The sequence below is a fragment of the Hemicordylus capensis genome, chromosome 2 (assembly GCF_027244095.1).
Source record: "Hemicordylus capensis ecotype Gifberg chromosome 2, rHemCap1.1.pri, whole genome shotgun sequence".
NCBI lineage: Eukaryota > Metazoa > Chordata > Lepidosauria > Squamata > Cordylidae > Hemicordylus > Hemicordylus capensis.
The window spans coordinates 179,935,803-179,945,023 of record NC_069658.1 but is presented as its reverse complement, the minus strand read 5'-3'; the positions used below and the strand labels follow the sequence as shown (position 1 = coordinate 179,945,023).

General features: G+C 46.6%; 1 long non-coding RNA gene across 5 annotated transcripts; it reads right to left on the bottom strand.

Moving 5' to 3' along the window:
* Positions 1 to 414: 414 nt before the first annotated feature.
* LOC128346341 (uncharacterized) lies at positions 415 to 9,216 on the bottom strand. Of its 5 annotated transcripts, XR_008316915.1 has the most exons (6): positions 8,866 to 9,215; positions 6,124 to 6,304; positions 5,485 to 5,803; positions 5,131 to 5,251; positions 3,680 to 4,361; positions 438 to 2,720 (listed from the first exon to the last, which is right to left on the bottom strand). It is a non-coding gene; the product is annotated as an uncharacterized LOC128346341 (long non-coding RNA). The 5 variants fall into 5 exon arrangements; XR_008316913.1 differs by lacking the exon at positions 8,866 to 9,215 and adding an exon at positions 8,250 to 8,857 and having other exon boundaries at positions 415 to 2,720; positions 5,131 to 5,803; XR_008316914.1 differs by lacking the exon at positions 8,866 to 9,215 and adding an exon at positions 8,555 to 8,857 and having other exon boundaries at positions 415 to 2,720; positions 5,131 to 5,803.
* Positions 9,217 to 9,221: the final 5 nt, after the last annotated feature.

Here is a 9,221-nt window from a genome sequence, read left to right as displayed (position 1 = left end):
CCCCTCCCATCCCCATCACTCTGCTGAGCTTTTGAACCAAAGCCATGTTTCCTCTTTTGCGAAATCTCCATCCCACCCACTGCCCACTTTGCATTGGCGGATGCCTGAGCAGCCCTCCTAGCACATAGGCTTGGGATGGGGACGCAGCCTTTCAGAACTTGGTTGGGGCCACTGTGCACCCAGCAGGGGGCACTGCCGAGGCAGCTGGGCTCAAGGCTGGCACTGTTGGCTGCTCTGGCCGGTGTGCCTACTGCTTGTCCATATGCCCAACAGCCTGGTCTTCCCTGCAGCTTTGGCAGGCACATCATGCCCTTGGAAGGCCAACTGCACAGACCCCTTGCAAGGTTGCAGTGGTGCAGCTCACCTACCAGCGGCTGTAATCCTGCTGGGCAGCCAGTGTAAGGTATCTCCTTCCCAACCCAAGGAGCACATGGCCATCTCTGAACACAGTACTGTAGCCATTTTGTTTGTATTTTCCCCCCATGTTTCTTTCTTGAAGCCTCAATCAAAAAAAAAGAAAGAGAAGTATGAGAGAGTCTACCATGACACTCTCTGATTTCTGTATAGCTTTTATTTTTGTATGCAGTTCTGTTCCACGAGTTTGTTGGGTCGGGTTTGGACTGTACATAATTGTGAATAAGCAGATTGTAAATTATTCTAAAGAGTAAAAGTTTCTTGCAAACAATCCCTCCCTTCTCCCTCCCGACCCTTCCTCAGCTCTTCCCCCACCCCTGTGAATCCTACCATGGGTCCTGTGTTTGAGAGCATCCATGGAGAGCAACGAGGTCTCTGGGAGACCCTGCAGCTGCAATTCACTCCTCCAGAGCTCTGGGACAAAGACCACCCCATCCCCATTTCTCCTGTCTGTGTAGTTAGGGTGTAATATAGACACACTGGAAATTGTAGAGTTGTCATTTTTCCTTGCAATGTCGTCAATCAGCCGTTGCAATGTTCTCTTTCGAATGTTACCAAAACCATTCAGCAGCTGAGCTCACAATAAACCAGGAGGAAGGGGACTTCTGTGCGTGAAACATTGACCTGCCTTCTCTGCAAGGCTGCTCAAGGGCAGGGGGTTGGGGAGGTCAAGAGTGGCTAGTGTTTCTTAATCTGACGAGGTCATTATGTGAAGACAGATGCCCAAGGTATTCTCAGCAACTGTTTCATTTTAACTCTTAAGGAATGCCTGGTTGACCTGGGCTGGTGTAACCTTCGAAGGCGCCAGAGACATATGGAGATACTTGTTGCTTGTTGGTCAGAAGAACCAGACACACTGCTATGCTGTATCTCGTCTCACATTGCTTCCGTATTTCTCCATATTAGCAAGTTACTCTTTTTCTTTTGGCATCTGGATGCTACACTCTACTTGGGAGTGCCCTGATTACAACTTATTGCATGTACACATCCACAGCAGAAGACCACTTGCGTTTGCACTCATGTGTGTGTTTGTGCACGTGTGCGCACACACACACTGTCATCTCAAAACACAAATATATCTGTATGATTAAAATGTAAAAAATAAAAGCCGAAAGCATTCTGAATTGGTGGGTTTCACACCCACCTTTTAGAAGCTTGAAGGCAAGGGCATCCCATACTTCTTTAAGATCCATGTCTTTGGAGTAGTAGCATAAAAGCTCTGCTTTTTATAGCAAGTGTTGGTCTCACAAAGTAAAAGGAGCCAGAGGAGGCTCCAGTCTGTGGAGTGCCCGTGGAGGGTCTGGCACCTCCAAACAGTGTACTAGTTTTTTCCATCCATGTGCGGAATGAATTTTTTTCTGAGCAGCAATTTCAAGACAGTATGTGCGCACATGCGTTCAGAATGGGGCCTTCCTGATTCAACCTGAGCGGGATCTAAAATTAACTGAGCAGACATCAAAAAACATGAACAAATGCGCACACCTTAGAGGGAACACTGCCTCCAAAGTATGTAGGTCCCAGATCAGGCAAGCCTTTCAAGGCCTGAAATTGAAACCAGGTTCAATTCTATTGAACTGAACCCAGAAAGAAGCAACAAATTGGGTCAAGCAGGTTCTGGCCTCCTGACAGACCCCAAGAGGTAAGTAGGCATCCTCTGTCATTTTCAAGCTTCTGAATTATCTCCATGGGTTGCCCCCGGCAGTCACAGAGGTTACAAAGTAATGGGTAAGCAGTATGAGACCTCTTCAAAAAGGGACACTTGCCTTGTGTGTACAGTGGTATCTCAGTATCCATAATAGTAGTCATCTGCAGCTGAAGGCAGAAATCTCTGTTTGTGCACAGCTGATATCTCTAAAAAGCGGGACATTTGTATCACTTGAGTTGCCAATGCAGTTGCTGAGCTTGGACTTGATTTCTGCTGTAGGGATCTTGTAGAGTGTAGCCGTCATTTTCGCAGCCCTGACTGTTGCCATCTGTTGGTTCTCTCTCTCTCTCGCTCTCGCACGCACACACACACACGCCTGGTGGAAATTTATCTCTACTGTTTTCTGGGCATATCATGGAACAGGCGATAGAAGAGCCCTGGCTCCTGGAGCAGGGATATACAACTTCATGAAATTACAAGCTCTTTCTGTCATTTGATGGGCCATCTTTGCAATTCCAGCCTTTTGAATGTTACCTTGATTGCTTTCAGAGGGCATATTTCTTTCCATTAGTCCCACACATTGAGCTGCCAACAGAGTCGTAACGGTGCATCCATACCTAGCACTTCTCGCACTAGCTCATCCCATCAAGTCCAATGCAGCCTGGAATGGAAAACACAAAAGAGACGATGTTCGATGTGCTATTAAGCGTCAATTGTTTTCTGAACATTGTTGCTGATGGCTAATTCACCACTTCCTGAATTCTTGCCCGAGCGCTTCCCTTTCCTCCTGCCCTGTTGTTCCCCTTTCATGACTTGGCAGAAATCCTATTCACACTTCCTGGGAGTGATCCCCTAACCCCACTGAACATAGTGGAGTTTACTTCAGAGTGAATGTGCTTACATTGTGCAGTGTGACCAGCATTTCCTCCCTTCTTTTTTTTAAACTATATTAAATTGTTGCTCTTGCATTATTTTGATTACTGGGGAGAAGAGACTAAGTGATCCAGCACAAGATCTCAATAGTGCTTAGAATTATTATCTAGACTAACAGTAAAACCACTCTAGAGTAACTAATTTTAAAAATTCACTAAAATGCCTAGAACATTTATTGCCAAGGCAAGACTAAATTTTCAGGAATTGTCGCCCCTTCTCAAGTCATAATGCTATCAGAATTGCAGGCAGATTTACAGGGTTATCTTGCACCAAAGTAACCCTTAATGTTTGGGGCACATACCCCAGAAATTGGGATGAAAATTTTATGCATGATAGAGCCCACTGAGGTCATGGTGCTACCCTTATATCAGATAAATAGCACCAGCTGTCTCCAGTTAGGCGCGTTTTGAGGTTTTGAGGCTTGGCTTTTTGCCATTTGAATGGCCACAATTGGAGTAGTCGGGAGGAAAATAAAAACCTCTGGCAGAGTCAATGCACAGCCCTACTTTCCCTCCAAATCTTATGGTTATTTTTTCCTCCCCACCACTACCGCCCTGCACCACTCCTTGGAAGAAAGTCCCATTAATACCATCTGAGTAAACATGGATAAGAGCACAGACTTATTTTTTCAAACAATGGCAGAAGAGTGTGACAATACTAGATTCGTTTTTTTAAAAAACCAAACACCTGCAAAGTGGAAGTGAAATTGAAAGGTGCAGAGGGGAGGGTGGGTCTCTTGTGGTCATCTGGTGGACAAATATTACAGATTGCTTGTGGTACAGTTTCTTATTTTTATTTGGTCATCTGATGCACAGATTATGGAATTGCAGATTCTGCAACACTGTTGATTGCCACCTCCTGGACACAGATGTTAAATCCTGTTGCATCCTTTGTTGCTCTGCTGTCATCTGGTGGACAAAACATACACTAAGCAGTCCTGTTGGCTCCCACCTGGTGGATTATCTATGCAGCAGCTGTATCAAAGTCCAGTTTCTCTCTGCTGCAGCCTGATGGCCTTTTCACACGTTCTGCAATGATCTATGCATAACCACTTTCAGAGAGATAGCTGCGTTTAGTCCGTTGCAGTAAAAGCAATGAAAAGTCTTGTGGCAGCTTTTAAGACTTACATGTAGCATAGCATAAAGTTTCAGGGATTACAGTCCACTTCATCAGATGACATACATGCACAAACTATAAGCCTTCTTCATGTGGTCCTAATCTGGATACGCTGTCTCCAGGTACTGGGAAACAGGAGCGTGCTAGCTAGTCCATGCCCTCCAGCACTGACATGCTCCAAAGTCTTGTGTTCAGGGATTGCCTGCTGCGACAAGCACTGGATGCAGGAAAGTTCCTCCCTGTGGCTTTATACCTGTCCACCCAACATGGAGATTACACATATAAGCAGGCACATAGAGATAATGGCACAGAGAGGACAAGGTTCCTGAGCCGTGGGGGGTCCAGGGGCCCACCCTTGTCCCCCTTGCTGCACTGGCTATGGATGCCTGCCCCCCCCCCCCGCACCGCCCCAGCCTTCAATCAGTGAACGAGCACTTTGCCAGCTGGGTACTTCTTTTTTCTCCCTCACGAGCAAGCAAGAAAAACTGAAATGAAACACACCGAATGTTTGGTGGCTACTTGGCTTCTCCAGTCAGCAAGGCACTCTCTTTGCCAGCTATGTGCTTTCTTTTTCTCCCTCGCAAGAGGGGATAAGGAAGCACCCAGCCAGCAAAGAAAGAGTGTTCACTGGCTGGAGACGCCAAGGGGCCAACACATATTTGTACCCAGCACCAGACATGCCCCCTGCTTCAGCATGCTGTTATGGGAAGGGGGGCCGTGGTCAGTGTGGGATAACACACGCAGCAGCAGCAACCTGTCCCAGGGCTGCCAGCAACCTTCCTAGGCCCTGTGTATAAACATGGCAACTATTCTCAGTGGACAATTTGTTAATGGGTGGCTAACAAAGTTTATTATTAGTTATCATCTCAGCAGCAGAAACTGGTGATAACAAGGTCCTCCTCCTATGCTAACATTAACCTGGAAGGAAACCATGGTCTGGAGTCAAGCCCAAACTGTAGGATTAAACCTCCCTGAATTCTTTTCACACTGCCAGCAGCAGCCAGCCATCTACTGGTTTGTACCTTGCCCAGGCCTGCCTCACTCTGCTGCCATCTGATGGGGATGCTGTGCCATAGCAGTCGATTTAACCAAGTGCTGAATCTTCTTGGCCAGCATGCGATTTGTAGCACATTATGTTCTGGACTGTGAGGATTAATGCTGACAAGTGAGTCGCAAGAGCCTGCTTTGGGATCGGAGGGTGGACTGGAAGCATTTTAGACACATTTATTTATTTGATTTATATACCACCCTTCCTAAAGTGGCTCAGGGCGGTTTACATTAAAATAAACATTTGAAAACAGATTAAAATTAAAACCAAAATTTAAAAATGCATACAGAGGGCTCAGTTATTCAGGGCAATGCAGATAGTCACTCACTGTAACACAAGCATCCTGAGTTGAACAGTTTAACCAATTGTGATGCAAATGCTTCCAGGTCACGGCTCTGCTCCACTCCACAAGTGGATGTTGTGCTACGATTCTTCGCAGGCACTCAGACAGAAGATCAAGGCAAGCCATTGTCACCACCGGAACCATCCCTGATAATTGCTTGAGGAATCTGGGATAAACACGATGGTTTGGTACTTTCTAACCTGCACAGAGGAGACTGGTTCTTCCAGGGGACAGTTTCATCACACAGCAGACAGTTTCATCACACAGCAGTGGCCATATATAAAATCAGATAGATGTCCTGTACCTTTAATAGATGCACAAAATGGGATATTAGCAGGTGCAGCTTTGCTGTCCTCTGCCTGCAGTGGTGCAGTCACACATTCCGACGTGGAGAAGCTTACTGGTAGCCCAAGAGATTAATACTGTGGCAATGGAAATCTCCCACTCCTCCTAGGAGTGAGGACTGGGTGCATGATTTGCTCGAATTAGCGGCACATGAAAAGTGGGCCCTCATAGAAAAGTAAACAAACTGCCTAAATGGTCAGAAATCTGGGACAACTTTATTGAACTATTCCTAGAATAATTAAAAATAAAAAACCAGAACACCCTTTCTGATTTACCCACATCTATTGGTGCAACAGTGTGTATCTCTTCTTCTCCTCCCCCTCTTCTTCTTTCTCTTTCCCTCTCTCTCTTCTTTCTTTTCCCATCTCCCCTCAGGCAGCGCAGTGTGCCAAGGCTGGCTAGGGGAGGGAAGGTCGGGCTCGGGATTGGGATGGGATGGAGGGGAAACGGGGAAAGATGTCTGTAAAATACAAAATGTCAAAAACATTAAATAAGATAATAATTAATTAATTAATTAATTAATTAATTAATTAAAAGTGCGCCAAGACAACCCCCTATAGCCCCGCCCACCCTACCATCCATGCCCTATAGCCCTGCCTACCCCAACGGCCACACATCCCACTTAGACAGACGCAATAATTTGGTGGGTTCTGCTACAAGAAGTCAAGGATGAAAGCTTTAATCTCATGGGGTTATTCACCCAGAAATTAAAGCAGTCTGGATTGTCAACCACAAAGGATGGAGGATACTCCTTATAACCGAAGACAGAAAGAATGGCAATAAATCCATTGTAGTCCGATTTTCAGCTATGTAACAAACTGTTGGAATAGCAAGAGAAGCACATTATTTCCATTTAGAAAGCAAAGGGCTTTGCATCCCTGCGGAAACCCTAGAAGCAAAAAGGTACTGGAACGGTGCCCCTGCAGCACTAGACCACTGCCTGCACGACAAGCTGTACCTGCTGAAATTCCCTCTTCTGTGCATCTGTTGTTAAAGGTATACAGGGACCCTGTTCTCTTTTTAATCAGCCCACTGGAACGCACTCTCATCTAATTTAGAGAGCTCTGGATTAGGGGACAAAAATTATATCATGGCTTTGTTTGACAGGATGTTCTGAGTGATTTGAAAGCTTACACAATTTTGCACAGCATTGGGAAATTGGACTTTTGTTCCAAGAGAACGCAGTGTCGATTTGCCCACTCACTAGGCAATTTGTGCAATTAAATTTGACTCTATTTTGTAGCAGGCATTTAAAATGTTTGACTAATCGCCTTTACCATTGTCTGCTCCCTAAAAGTTCTGTGAGACCTGGAATAAGACGCTCAAATATCCCTTGCTTGCTTTTGGCAGTTACTCTTCCACAACTTTGTGCCCAACGTGGAGGGAGTTTGTGTAACATGCGTCCTGTCAGGCTGTGTGTTCTCTTTCTGCTTCCCTTTTTTTTTTACTGAAAGGCAGCAGAGGCATAGCAAGGTAAAACTGAGTCACACTGGTTACTGTCTTATTTGAACTGAACAGCTAAGACTCCAGTCTTGAAGATTTCTCTCTGACTCAGTAGCTTATGTCCCAACAGTCTCCATTTTTTAGTTTCTGTTTCTAGTCAATCCACCTAATTTTTGTGTGGCATAGAAATATTTGTAATAGTTTTGGGGATAGCCTCTTAACAATGTTGTCTTAATGTCAAAGTGAAATAGTTCCCCTTCCACCACCCCATTTCCAATCATTGCTGATAGTTGCTGAATAGGTCTGAACCACTGTAGAAAATTCTGCAACTTAAACCAAATTACTGTGCAATTAATTAATTAATTAATTAATTAATATTATTATTTATTCAATTTCTATACCGCCCTTCCAAAAATGGCTCAGGGCGGTTTACATAGAGAAATAATAAATTAATAAGATAAGATGGATCCCTGTCCCCAAAGGGCTCACAATCTAAAAAGAAACAGTCACTGGAGGTCCTGTGCTGGGGGTGGACAGGGCTAGTTACTTTCCCCCTGCTAAATAAAGCTAATCACCACCTTAAAAGGCGCCTCTTTGCCAAGCAAGCAGGGGTTAGTTTTAAAGACAAACTAGTCTCTTTGGGCCTAGAGGGCTCAAAAGGTGGGATCTATATGCACAGAGAGAGAAAACTAACATGCTCTCCTTCAGAATACAGCACAATAAAATAAACCCCAAATCTCTCATGCCAGCATGGTATCAGAAGAGCGAGCTAAAGATGAGTGAAGATAGCTATAAAAAGAGACCCACTAAAGCGTGGTTGGCAGTAACAATCTCTGCATTTCCCCCCATTAACTGGGCTAAGAGGCACCTTTAAAAATGGGGCTCTCTTACATTAAGCAGGGGAGAGAGCAACTGTCCCAGCACAGCCCCTTTGCCTATCTTTCACTGTGGGCCGCCCTTACCCCTGGACATCCAGGCCAAAGTCCAGGGCCTCCACAGCCCCTGGGGCCCCCAAATTCTCTTTAGGCTGTCCTGGGTGCGGTGGTTGCTATGTCAAGCCACCAGCCAGGCAGCGGGTGACCTCCACTGGGTGGCCGAGCTGTGAACTCTGCTCTAGAGACAAGAGGCGGGAGTGGGGAAAGAAATATGTGAAATGGGAATATGTTGTGTGGGAAAATGTTTCTGCTAATGCCTATTTGCATAACTATACCGGTTTTATATTACTACGTTGTGAGTTCAGTTGCTGTTTGTGCCCTCAAAACCCTACCTGTTAAAAACACTGCATGTGGCACGGTGTGAGTGTATGGGGATAATGCTTAACTTGGGGGGGGGGTTCCTCCAAGGGCCTTTAGGCCCAGGCCCAAAATGACCCGGTTCGAATCCCCAGCTGGTAGGTTTCCCAGACTAGGGGAAACTCCTATATCGGGCGGGCAGCAGCGATACAGGAAGGTGCTGAAAGGCATCATCTCATACTGCGCGGGAGATGGCAATGGCAAGCCCCTCCCTGTATTCTACCAAAGACAACCACAGGGCTCTGTGGTCTCCAGGAGTCGACAGCGACGCGGCGGCACACTTTACCTTTATCTCTCTGTGTGAGGCTAGTAATAATTCCCAGAGGCCTTTGTGACCGTCAGGGAGGGCAATCTGAAAGCGTGGTGGGTCCCAATCCCGCCACCCCTTTAGGGAGCCTGCTTTCCTTCTACGCGCCACGGGAGGGTTGCGACCCGTTTCCTCCGCAACTAGTGTCTAGGAATGCAGTGGTGGGGCCGCCTGCCTGCCTGCCTGCCTGCCGGCTCGCGCCAGCCCCACTCCCCGCCGCCTTGGCTTCGTCATCATCTCGCCCCGCGCCGCGCGGAGCAGCTCCTCTCGAGACAACCCCCGCGCGGGGCGACCCGCACAGAGACTCAGCCTCTCCTCCGCCCAGCCCGACTGCG